Source organism: Bactrocera neohumeralis, chromosome 6, assembly GCF_024586455.1.
Source record: "Bactrocera neohumeralis isolate Rockhampton chromosome 6, APGP_CSIRO_Bneo_wtdbg2-racon-allhic-juicebox.fasta_v2, whole genome shotgun sequence".
NCBI classification, from domain to species: Eukaryota; Metazoa; Arthropoda; class Insecta; order Diptera; family Tephritidae; genus Bactrocera; species Bactrocera neohumeralis.
This window is the reverse complement of record NC_065923.1, coordinates 56,939,884-56,952,712: the sequence shown is the minus strand read 5'-3', so window position 1 is coordinate 56,952,712 and position 12,829 is coordinate 56,939,884. Positions and strand designations below refer to the sequence as shown.

The 12,829-nt window shown below is 36.7% G+C and overlaps 1 long non-coding RNA gene across 2 annotated transcripts in view; it reads right to left on the bottom strand.

Annotated features, from left to right (window-relative positions):
- Window positions 1-887: 887 nt before the first annotated feature.
- LOC126762397 (uncharacterized) overlaps window positions 888-12,829 on the bottom strand; it is a 58,368-nt gene continuing 46,426 nt past the window's right edge. For both annotated transcript variants that reach the window (XR_007667454.1, XR_007667455.1), the window contains exon 3: window positions 888-1,261. This is a non-coding gene — a long non-coding RNA (uncharacterized LOC126762397). The remainder of the gene's footprint in view (window positions 1,262-12,829) is intronic.

Here is a 12,829-nt window from a genome sequence, read left to right as displayed (position 1 = left end):
TGTCAGTTAGTGTATTAGTTATATAGAGTATAAGTATATGTATATATAAAATTGCTTAGGTTCCGATCTTCTGGTTGACGTTTTACATCTTAAGGCATTTCCCTGGCGTTGATTCTCGAAAATTGCAGGAGCATAAAATATTCGGTTGCATCCGAACTTAGCCCTTTCTTACTTTTTACGAATAGCTTCACGCAAATGATACATAACACTCAAATAGCATTCCTTGTTGACAGTTTGGCCGGCCGGAAGGAATTCAGAGTGCACCACACCTCTATGATTGAATAAACCTTTGCCACGATATGTGTTTAGGCCCAAAATAAAAGTCGAAGAAAAAAAATTTAAATTAAGGAGTATCACTATATTTTACCCATGTCAGTACTAAAATGCCACAACTTAATGAAAACGTAAGTACATCGATAAGAGAACTTTGGTAAGGAGTGCCGCTACGGAAATGTCCACAGATACCTCGTTATTTTAAGAACTTCAATACCGAACATTTCCACCTACATAAATATTGTGGACTAACTGCAACACCCGCGACTGTTAATTCGAATTGACGTTGCAACGTATCAATTAGAGATTTGGAGTACATTCTTTCGTGTTCCTAAAAAGAAGAAACAAATCGCTCATAATTTTATGAAGGATTTTAAGGCAAGGTTGACAACATGATACATTAAGGCATTTTGTATAAATAGAAGGATTTGGGGAATGGAATCGTTTATAAGTTATGCCCTCTGCAACCAGCTTTGATTGACAGCAAATAATTTTTTTAAATAAAAGGGCTTTTGTTCGCCTATAGAAAGTACAGAAAAGGTTAGCATCGTATCGGCTATTAAACTCGAATACGTTTCATACAAAGATAGGAAATTATAATAATAAAAATCAAATTTTATTTATCAGAATGCTTAAAACTCATTAAGCTCGCGTTTATTGTCCAAATATTGGGATAACATCACTAAAATAAGCATACAGTTATTTATATTACATAACTTATATTACGTAACTAATAGATATATAGCGATTAATAAGCGCTCTGAACCATATTTCCTACTAAAAATTATCCGTTTAAAGGTACGAATACATTACGGACAGAACTTGTCATGAAAAGTTAAGAAAGTTTTGAAAAATTGTAGGTGAGCTTGAGTCTTCAATCTAAAGACCACTTAGGTCGGAATAATCAAGTCTGATTGACTAATTAGTTGATAACTTTGCATGTTCCTTTGAAATACGTGATAATCCTTATATCCATTGACTTCTTTCACTGAAATGAAAAATTAAAGTACTTTGAGTAAAAAAAAATTGCGAAGTTAAGTTTTTTTGGAAACTACTAAAATTTGTCAGCCTCCTAAGTATTTGTAACTGTCTCTAATGACGACGATATATTTAAATTTATATTCCCTAGCTTCTTTACATTAGCTCCTTGTCCCACATTGACAATAATAAATGCATGAAGAAGCAGTTAGAAGACAAAAAGGCAAGTAAAAAAGTGAAAAATTGTATTTCCCAGCTTCTCGTCAATACCTTTGAGCGTATTGGTACGCCACCATTTTAGTCTTGCACCAGTTTGAAAGAGTGTTAGACACTAGTCGCAGCAGAGCTATGTCTGCCCTGATTTGTTATGCACTGAAATGCGTCACGTTTTGTCGTCTACGTTACATACATACATACTCCTTTGCGCTTCTTCACCTCTCTTATTTGCCTCATCATGTGGCAGTCACTTTGAAAGGGAATGGAGAAGGGCAAAAATTTACACTTGGCGTTTCAAAGCTCTCGTCGATTCACTTCCGTTTTCTTTTCCCAACAGACGCAGCACATGGTGACACCGAATTGCATATATTCAGGCATCTTTGTTGTCAGCTTTATCTCTTGCAATCCCCTCTCAAAAAAGCTGGTGCTTAACACCGCTTTTTAATTCGAATGCGCTGCAGAGTTTTAGGCGTTTCAGCGCATCAGTTGCTCAACTGCGCGACTGCTCAACTCGTGTCTGTGCGGTGTAGTGAATCGTATGCTCCAAGTAATTTTGCATTGCAAATTTCTGACAACGTCAGTTTTGACAGTAGTTGTGGGTTTGGCTGTCGTCGGTTAAAGGCAGCTGCTGTCAGCTGGTGCGAGCTTAAGATTTAACCATGTAAATGGTACTATATCTGACAAAATCATTTTTCGGCGTTTTGGTAAGGAGTGATTGAAAATAATTTTCGGACTCAATTTTAAGCGATGACTTGTTGGATACACTCTTCGAGGTTTACGTAATTTAAATGCAGATGAAAATGAAATTGATTTCTCTTTGTGATTCTGCGAAAGTGAATAAAACTCATTTGGTTATGGAAATTTCAGCAGAGATTTCATAAAAAGCTTTTCTACGGCATGATACATTAAATTTTTAAATTCTAAAAATGACTAATGGTAAAATAAAAATTTTGTTACAAGTTTAATAAAAAGATATAACTTTTCTTAAGGGGTTAAATACAGTGAGAAGGCCGAAAACTTTTAATTGGATTTTAAGACTTAGTAATACTTGTTCTGAACTGGATCCTCTGAGAGTAAAAACCAAACAGATTTCGTTAAAGTAATGTTAAATCTAGTCAAGAAAATAGAAGGAATATGCAAAATAAATATTTTTTGGCAAAATGGGGGTTTCCTAAAATAAAAAAATCGATTTTTGATCAAAATGTCAGCTCTAAATTGTTTATAAAAAAAATATTTGTCGGTGAGAAAAAATCTTCGCTTAATTACTAAAAAATATTTAGGAAACTCGTGCTAAAATTTGAGACTAATTGATTTAGTCGTTTTTGAGTATGGTTCGTCACGGACTTTGAAAAAACCATTTTGAGAAAGACGCGTTTGAAGTTTGGCCTTGCACTTCCAAGTACTCTCAAAGGCCTTTTCAAATTTGCGTGCCACTTCAAAAATAGTATTCATCGGAACGATATGAAATTTCTGTGTGCATTAGGAAAAAAAAAACGATCATGTGAAAATTCTAACTGTATATAACCCCTTAAATCTATACTCGTTAATTTGCTTCCGCATTCGAGGGTTCCCTTGTCTTATATTTTCAAGCGGAGATTTTAATTAATCGGATAAAATTGTCAGTAATTGAAAATTTCAAAGTTATTCAATTCTCACGTAACGTTTGGACACTATTATGTTGATCATTTTTGTGTTAACAGTTTATAATTCATTTGGTTTGTTTTTGTTGTAATACTAGTCTTCATCGGTTCACCTTTTAAAATATGATACTATTTTTTGCTCTTGACAACAGACTTATCAGTCAGGTCTCAATTTCTGGAGCATTATAAAAGACTTCTTTTAGAAAGTCGCTCTGATTTGGTAATGCAATGTCTTCACACTCAGACAGAGTTATTCCTTTGTCTCCACCTTCAATTTAATTTTTTTTCATTACTAAATGAATTTAGCTGAGTGGCTTGAGGACCTCATGCTAGAAATGATCATGAATTCGGCAAAGCCGCTCAACTTACAACGCTTTTGGATATTTATTCCTTCTTTAGCGCTCTGTTTCTTAAAGTTGGATTTAGCTGAAACTGACAGAGTTTTGGTTTCGGGTCTAGTCGTTTTGACTTTGGTCATGACAGCATATTTTTCCATAATTTAATGAAAATGCACGGGGACTTTTCCAGACCATCCGGGAATTTGATCTAGGCACAGTGTTGTTTCATGATGTGCTTAATGGTAGTCTTTGTTGATTATATTATTCCTAACTTCTTGTTTTTGTAGCAGCTTTTAATAAGTTGATTCCCAATCCGAAGATACACTTGGGAAGCTAAAAATAAGTTCGTTATCAAGTCAAATAAGTTCGAAAGGTGGATATAAATATTCATGTGTCTCCTTTCACCCGAATAACTAAAATTCTAAAATCCCATATCTTTCAACCATGATCTTAGTAACAGTAGACGGTTGACCAGGAAATGTTGAGACGATTCGACAAAATGCTGCTATTGAAATGAATATCTATCTATCCGAACGAAGGTGTATTTCGAAGTCCATCCAGTATAATTTTGATTGTCTTGATTTAGTTGTGAGTTCAACAGTGATAAATGAATTCACTGGTCCAAACAAAGTATTCCAGTATTACGCAGTAGCAAAAATAAAGCTGCTGGACCATTCTAATAGATTTCTAAATAAATGCAAGCAGGTCGCGGTTGTTTAGAAAAATTCGACTTATCGCTAATGAGGCGAATAAAATTTAAAGTAGACTTTCACCGGTTTAATTAACTTCTAACTATTTTTGCTAATCTTGAATCACCAAACCAACGAATGTCTTGATGGGTGTTATAAAAAATGGGTTGCGAGCCAAAAGAGTGAACAGGCGACTTGCGTACAACCACCTTTGACAACTAAATAAAAGAGCAATGAAACGAAGCGGTGGAAATGGAGGCCTTTGTCTGGCCGCTTTAACACAGACGCCGCACACTCCAGCTTCCGTGATTCCACACATGGCCGTCCTCTTAATGTTTGCCAGCAGACTTGCTTGCGTTTTTCGTAGCTTTTCGTTGTTAGTACGTACTACATATGCTAATTTAATGTCATGCACAAGCACACACGTACTTATTTACATAGTTTGCGTGTAAACTAGTTAGCCAACCCTACTGTGACATTTGCCATTCGCCCGCTTCGTTCCACAGCGTCAAGTCAAGTTCAGTGTCGGCTACTTGCCTCTGTGGCAAGCTGCTGCTTTCTTTGTCCTTGTGGTTCTATTTTTCGCTTTATTGTTTGCTTGGCCTGGTGTTTGTCTTTGGCATACATACATATGAAGTTGTGTGGTGGTGTGCGTCTGTGGTTTCGTATGTGACCGCCTTGTCAACCGCATGTCAAGGTTAATTGGTTCGTCCTTGAGCGAACAGCTGTAAAAGAAAATGAAATCACAAAGCGCCACACAAAATAAGAAATTGCTGACACATTGTTGGATCCCCCTTCTTATACGATTATATGAATATATCAAACGTGACCGCACTTTCTTCCAGGATATTAGAATCTAGAGAGATCACATAATTTACTTCCAATTTGTCAAAGTTAAGATAACACAGTTCTAATTGCCCGCAAGCAGCGCTGTAAAAATGGGATTACTTATATGTATAGCTATAATATATATAGGCTAGGAATATTTGTATCCAATCTATAATTTGACAATCTTCTAAAAAACTGTCATTAAACCACAAGGGTCTTATTATTATCATTGCGGGTACAGCTTGGCTTTAAGAATCCAAAGTGTGTTTTTAATTGGTTCACTTTTGTTATTCTAGCAGTTAAAACCGCAATACATATAAGTTATTTCAGCCTTTGCACCGGCCACCTTCTGGTGAAATCACATACCTCCGAACCTACTCGACCAATTTCAGCCAAATTTGGGTACATAAAATTATACTGACAATTATGTTACGTTGTAAAAATATAACACAATTTCAAATTATACAAATGAGTATATCGGGATACAACTTTGCCTGTATGATATGCCATCTCTAAAATTTCCCAAAATCGCACCATAACTCTTCCAGCTTTCAGTCACCGAAAATCTGAATCTATGGATGATTTTTTACCGAAAAGATCGGTCGGTATGTGAGATATACAATTAAAATTCGGAGAAATCTTGATAATAGTATGTCTGTGTATCAAAAATGGGTTGAATCGGGTCAATATTACCCTTAGCCCTCATTTGCCTAATAGAAAGTTTTTCAAACTTCCGGCTAACTTTATGTCTCCTCTCATGTTAACCGAGTGAATCTACAATAATTAGCCACAACCTTTGCGGTGAATTGAAGACCCAATTGAGTCCAACTTTTTTTCCTTACAGATGAAACAAATCAACAGCCGAATAAGAAGACTAACTAAACTACATCTATGTTATTCAGAGGACAGAAATGCTTATGTTGGTTGTATTGTGTACGAGAGAACCGTAGAGAATGGCCAATCGAACAAACAATTAGAATAAATCACATAAATATTGCAATGCAAATAGAATATACTATAAATATGAAATGAAAAGCAAGCTATTACACGAGTAGAGTATAACGCAAACAATTTCACCTTATAATATTTTCAATTGAATAATCTTGTTGTATTTGTCTTCTTAGGGCACTTTTTAAGCCAAGACAGCAAAGCTCAGATAATGTAGGTTATCAAGCGTATCCACATAATAGAAACAGAGAACGAAAGTGTTTTCAGAGACACCTAGCGCATCTACTTAGCTGCACTAGCAGGTAACGGTACACATAAACGTACGTACATATACATTGAGGTAAAAGAGATGATGACAATTTTCAACATATGCAATAAATATAACTGTAAATATGATTATACTAGTATATTAAATGAATATAAATGCGAATCCTTTGTTCCCTCTGGTGAAATGGCATGTGAATAATAATAATTATTATGCGAGCAGCAGCAAACTTTGCAGGTGGCCGCCCGCACACACCGCGACGTGACGTAATACGCGTGTGCGCAGATACCGCCAGGTCGACAGACAGGTTAACCGTGACGTTTGCACAAAAATCACTTTGCAAAGCAAACCGAGCAGAAATATGCGAAATTCCAGTGCAACAACAAAAAAGCCCTAAAAGAATTAAAAAGGAAAACAAAATTAAATGCTTGAAAAAGGCAGCGAAATGCAATTAAAGATATTGCAACAGCAACAACAAAAACACGCGCCGCTTAAAACTGTTTGCGAATGCAACAATTGCAATTGTGAAGCACAAACGCACAAATGCTGATGATATCAGGTGGCAGCACCAAAGCTGTGGCGGCGCAACAATGTGCATTAACGGTAAATTATGTCAATATTATTGACAGCATTTGGCTGATTAAAGAATCGGCGTGCGAGCGGGCGGCATTTCCAAATTGCGCCGGAAGTGCATATTTTTCATATTTTTAATGTTTTCAGCGAATTCGCCATTTTTATTTACTGCCACTGACACTTATTACGTCTGCGTTTACCTCGCTTTTAATGGCTCCTGTTCGGCTGTAATTTAAAACATGCGAACATGCGTCTGTGCGCCCTTACTTTGGCAATTACATCTCTTTGAGATACACAAGCGTATGAGTTACTTAAATAAATTATTTAAATATAAATGTGCTGCACTTTTTCAGTAGTTGTATTTATTTTAACCAAGTGGTTTTACTTTAAAACATTTTGATTCAGCGAGGTATCTTTTTACACATTCACAACATTCTTCAATGAGTATTACCCAAACAACGTTGTTGTTGCACCAATTGTCGACATCGATTATCTATTACCCATATAAGCCGATCGAAATACGCTAAGGTACATGAAGTATTCTCTGGTAATTTTATCGATATATCTAACAATCGAACTAACTTGATCTACTTCAGGGAAGCGCACGCGATGGCTCACTTGGCTCCAGCGTAACTTATACTCGTAATAAGCACAAAAGTATGTATACTACAATACCCTTTACAAATACAAAAGATTTCTTACAAGAACTTGATTCCGATCGTTCAGTTTGTATGACAGCTGTATGCTACTTATAGTGATCTGGCATCGGCTATTTCGGTAAATGAGGAATTTCTTAGGGAGAAGAGAACGTGTTCCAAATTTGAGAGCGATATCTCAAAAACTGAAGCACTAGTTCGCGTGTAGTATATAGACAGACGATTGGATGGACAGGCATATGAAAATGGCTAAATTGACTCAGCTTACCACGCTTTCCTTTCCTAAAACAAATCGAGTTACACATATGTATATATGCTCAATTTCGGTTGTCTGTCTACTCGTCTGGGATGTAAATTGGGTGCAGTAGTTACTATGGATTCGCGTCGATCACCCCGGGCAACGTGACTTTGTGTGAGATGCGGTAACCACCTCGTGTGGAACTCAGAGCCACGTCTAAGAGAAAGGTGTTCGCTATACAAACGTGACCAAAAAACTTTCTCCCTAGCTGGGGTTGTGCCGCTGGACTTGGGACCCGTCATGTAAAATGTAATTCTAATGAAGGATACACGAAAGTCTCAGCTATAACCCTCTATAGGGAAGGTACCGCTATTCAGCTGGTGAATATCCTTGAATAATACAAAATCGACTTCAACGTATGCAATGAAATACGCTGGACAAGTCATAGCTGCACGAAATATGGTCGGAAGCTTCGCCACTTTGTCTCACAGTCTATATCAAGACCAAATATTATTACTTTATCACATAAGTCTAATTTGTGCGCAAGCACTGACACAAGAAAAGGACAACGGTACCAAAGAGCAATTCTAAAATCGCTTGAAGGAATCACATAACGAACTGGGTTTTGAATCTTCTAGAAAAATTCTAGATTAAAAACTCAATATTTGGTTTTTAATTCCGATGTTGTGATTAAAAATCGAATTATAAATTTAATTTTTATTGTAAGATGTTTGGGTTAAAAATTGAAAATTATATTTTTTAATTTGAATGTGCGAGTTTGTCGATCCGTGCTCGAGAGTATTGAAGTTGATGGCTCTGTGCAAACTCTAATTGAAAAAAGTAGGATTATTGTGAAAGAACGATGCCGCAAGAAGACAAAGGAAGAGAAACTTCTTTTCAACAAAATGAATAGAGGCGCAAAAAGACATGAGAACAATAAGGTTCGGAATTCTGAATTCAGAATTCGGTCCGAAATGTTACCAGAAATTCAGGCAGCAAACAAATGGATTCAAGCCCGGGGATCGGCTTCTGTAAAGACAGGAATTGAAACCTGCAAAGAGACGAACAGATAACACTGAAAATTTAAAGGGAACATTTCTCGACACTGCTAAATAGTGAAAGCAGTGCTGTGACCGATGAAGAATGACTAACATCAACAATCTACCATGGCAACGTTATCGTCCCGCACATAAACCAAAACAAGGTGAAATAGCAGGGAAATCCCGCAGTGTACACTAATTACCGCGTGGTCAGACTTCTTAATATTGCATATGAGATTTTTTTGACAATATTGATCATAACAGTATGGTTTTAGACCTAGAAAATCCACAATAGGCCACATTTTTACATTACTTCAAATCCTGGAGAAAATTGGCCGACACTTTTTTGTTTTGGTCCGAGTTGGACAATTTGAGGTCATACGGTGGCCTACTTTAACCCATATGTTAGCAACCGCAGTGTATTTAATAATAATACCCAACGATTACCCTCCTCCCGCCCAACCGACGCGAGGGGCGCAATCCGCGAACGAGCGGAATTAGCCGAGTCATAAAAGGCAAGAGAGTTTTAAGCGTTGCGATCTTAAGCTGCTCAGCTACAGAAACAAAAATTTCAACAGCCGAAATTAAGAATTAGATTAAAGTTTATAATTATTAAATGCTACTTGTTAAGAGTAGATAAAATAATTTTTTTAATGGTAAAGAGTGAGTCTGTTAGATCAAATGTGCTGGAATGAAAATTGAAATCATGACATATACGGCGGAATGGTTCGTTTAACTCAAAATTTGTTCTAGAAAATTTTAAAAGTAAGGGTCTAAACTGCCTGGTTGGGCGAGCGGGAACGTTAAAATTAATATCAGATAAGAGAGATGGGCTACAGACTGACCCATTCATGAGTTTTACAAGAAATATTATACCAAGCATCTCCCTACGACTAGCGAGTGTCGGGAGATTTATAAGTTTTAAACGGTTAATGTAAGGGGGAAGATTTAAACTGGAATCCCAATGCAAATTATTTAAGGCAAAAAGTAAAAAATGTTTTTGAACGGACTCTAACTTATCCGAATGGACTTGGTAACTAGGGTTCCAAACCACAGAAGCATACTCCAATATAGGCCTCACCAGAGATGTAAAAAGAATTTTTGTGGTAAGCGGATCTCTAAATTCTTTAGACCAACGTTTAACAAAACTAAGAGCGCCTTTAGCTTTAAAAACCGTGGAAGATAGGTGAAGATTAAAATTGAGTTTGGGGTCCATAGTTACTCCCAGATCAACAAAACTGCATACTTGCTCCAACCTAAAGTTTTGTATTGCGTATGAGGTAGGGTCTACAGCTCTACGTGAAAAGCACATCGTTTTACATTTTTTAAGGTTCAATGGCATGTCATTTCTAACACACTAAGAAATTAGGTTGTTTAAGTCTGTTTGCAACTGACATCTTTCGCTGTTTGAAGTATATGTTTTAAAAAGTTTTACATCGTCAGCATATAATAAAACTTTTGAAAACTTAACAATAGATGATATGTCGTTAATAAATAACAAGAACAGAATTGGACCAAGATGGCTACCTTGAGGAACGCCTGAAGGAACATTGATTATGTCAGAAAAAGTATCTTTAAATATGACTTGTTGAATTCTATTACTAAGATAAGAAGCAACCCATTTTAGAAATATTGGTTGAAAACCAAGAAGATCAAGTTTATTCAAAAGAATTGAATGGTTTACTTTATCAAAAGCTTTACTAAAATCTGTATATATAACATCAGTATTCTTATTCTCCCTAAAGCCCGTTGATACATGTGATACAAATTCAAGCAAATTAGTTGTGGTAGATTTCCCTTTACGAAAACCGTGCTGAGAACAAGAAATTAGTGGAGAGATCCGGAAGGTTATGTCGTCTGTTATAATTGCTTCAAAAAGTTTAGGTATTGCAGACAACTTTGCTATTCCCCTATAGTTTTCAATAGATGACCGAAATCCACTCTTATGTAAAGGAATTATAAATGAATTTTTCCATATGGATGGAAATAAGCCTTGCATAAGAGATGAGTTAAATAGTTTTGTTAGGGGTTGGTATATATATTTGGCACATTTCTTAAGAAAACATGAGGGAATCATATCTGGGCCGTAATTGTATGATTGTTCTAACATATTTAAGTGATTTAAGACGTCTGCTTCGGAAATGGTAGGTGCGTTAATGACAGAAATCGGACATAACTTGTGCTGATGCGGGACATTTTGTGGAGATTTTGAAGAGTAATTGGACCTAAAGAATTCAGCGAACATATTAGAAATGGTGTGATTGTCACTGGACATACTAGACTTATATTTCATAGCGGACGGAAAATTAGAAATCCTGCCTTTGGAGTTGACGAAACCATAAAACAATTTTGGATTACGTATAATATTATTTTTTACTTTATTTATATAATTACTATAACATATTTTGTTAAGTTCAGCAAATTGTCGACGCAATTTAGAATATTTTGAATAGTTAGCAACTAAACGAGTTTTTTTAAAAAGTTTAAAAGCACGAGATTTTCTATTTTTTAATTTACATAATTCTTTCGAAAACCATAAATTAGAACTAATTTTTTGAGTAACAACACACTTCGGAACATATTTTTCAAATAAGTTTACAATAGTTTCATTAAAGTGGGAAGCACTAAATTCAATATTGCCACTGTAATCTGGCCAAGTTATTTTAGAAAGTTCGTAATTAATCTTCTTAAAATTAGCTTTCGCAAAGTTGAACCGAAAACAAAGGTCTTGTGTATTATTATAAGCAAAGTTGGCTATGATTTCGATGTTAATTTCCAAAGCAGGATGGTACGTGTCCTCTGGCCGAACTAAAGGATCACATCGGACAACAGAGAACATTGAAGCGTTATCGACGTAAACTAGATCTAGGAGCTTACCAAATTCATTTGAAATTAAATTAATTTGGTTAAGACCCAACTCCGACATTTCATCTAGGAACTTGTGAATAGATTTCCATGATACGCACGGTAAGTTGAAATCTCCCAAAACAATCATGGAATCAGTATCATTAACCATTGAGAAAACATTACTTATTAATGAATTTGTGTGAATAGCTTTAAGAAATTTCAATATTTCACTTTAAACCTTCAAATCGTCGTTGAAAGATAGAAAGTTGTAAGTGCATTTAATTAATTAAGTTTTTTTTTTTTTTTTTTTGAAATAAGTTTAAAATTCAGTCATCGCCCCATTAGCAGCCGGGTACCCGGGTATACCGTGAAAAGCATGAGAAATAAATTAAAGATAATTTCTATAAATGTATGCAATTAAATATTATTAAATAACTTCACTTGGGAGTGGCCAGAAACGATTCTTTTACACATGGCTCAAGCAGCTCACTACTTCCGGTCTTTGGATACTTGGTAGCCTAAGAACAACCGTTCGAAGGCGAGCTAATGTGAGAAGGCGAAACATCCCCTGCATAGGGTTGTGCGCTGGGTTTGGGACCTGCCACGTAAAAAACACCCCCAATGAAAAAGAAAACACAGCCTCGGATGAGAGACCCCCCTATTGATGACGACCATGGCAAACGAAATAAGGACTACGAATTGAGGGCATGCACCTGGAATGTCCGGACCCTTAATTGGGAAGGTGCCGCTGCCCAGCTGGTTGATGTCCTCGCAAAAAAAAAGGCTGACATCACCGCCATCCAAGAAATGCGATGGACGGGACAAGGACAGAGACGAGTAGGTCCTTGTGACGTTTACTACAGTGGCCATATAAAGGAGCGCAAGTTTGGTGTAGGATTCGTGGTGGGAGAGAGACTCCGTCACCGAGTACTATCATTCACTGCGGTGAATGAACGTCTAGCCACAATCCGCATCAAAGCGAGGTTCTTCAACATATCGCTGATTTGCGCCCACGCCCCGACGGAAGAGAAGGACGATATGACCCAAGATGCCTTCTATGAGCGCTTGGAGCGCGCTTATGAGAGCTGCCCCCGCCACGATGTCAAAATCGTGCTTGACGACTTTAACGCCAGGGTGGGCAAAGAAGGTATATTTGGCACTACGGTCGGTAAATTCAGCCTCCACGAAGAAACATCCCCAAATGGGTTGAGGCTGATTGACTTCGCCGGGGCCCGAAATATGGTTATCTGTAGTACTAGATTCCAGCATAAGAAGATTCATCAAGCTACCTGGCTGTCTC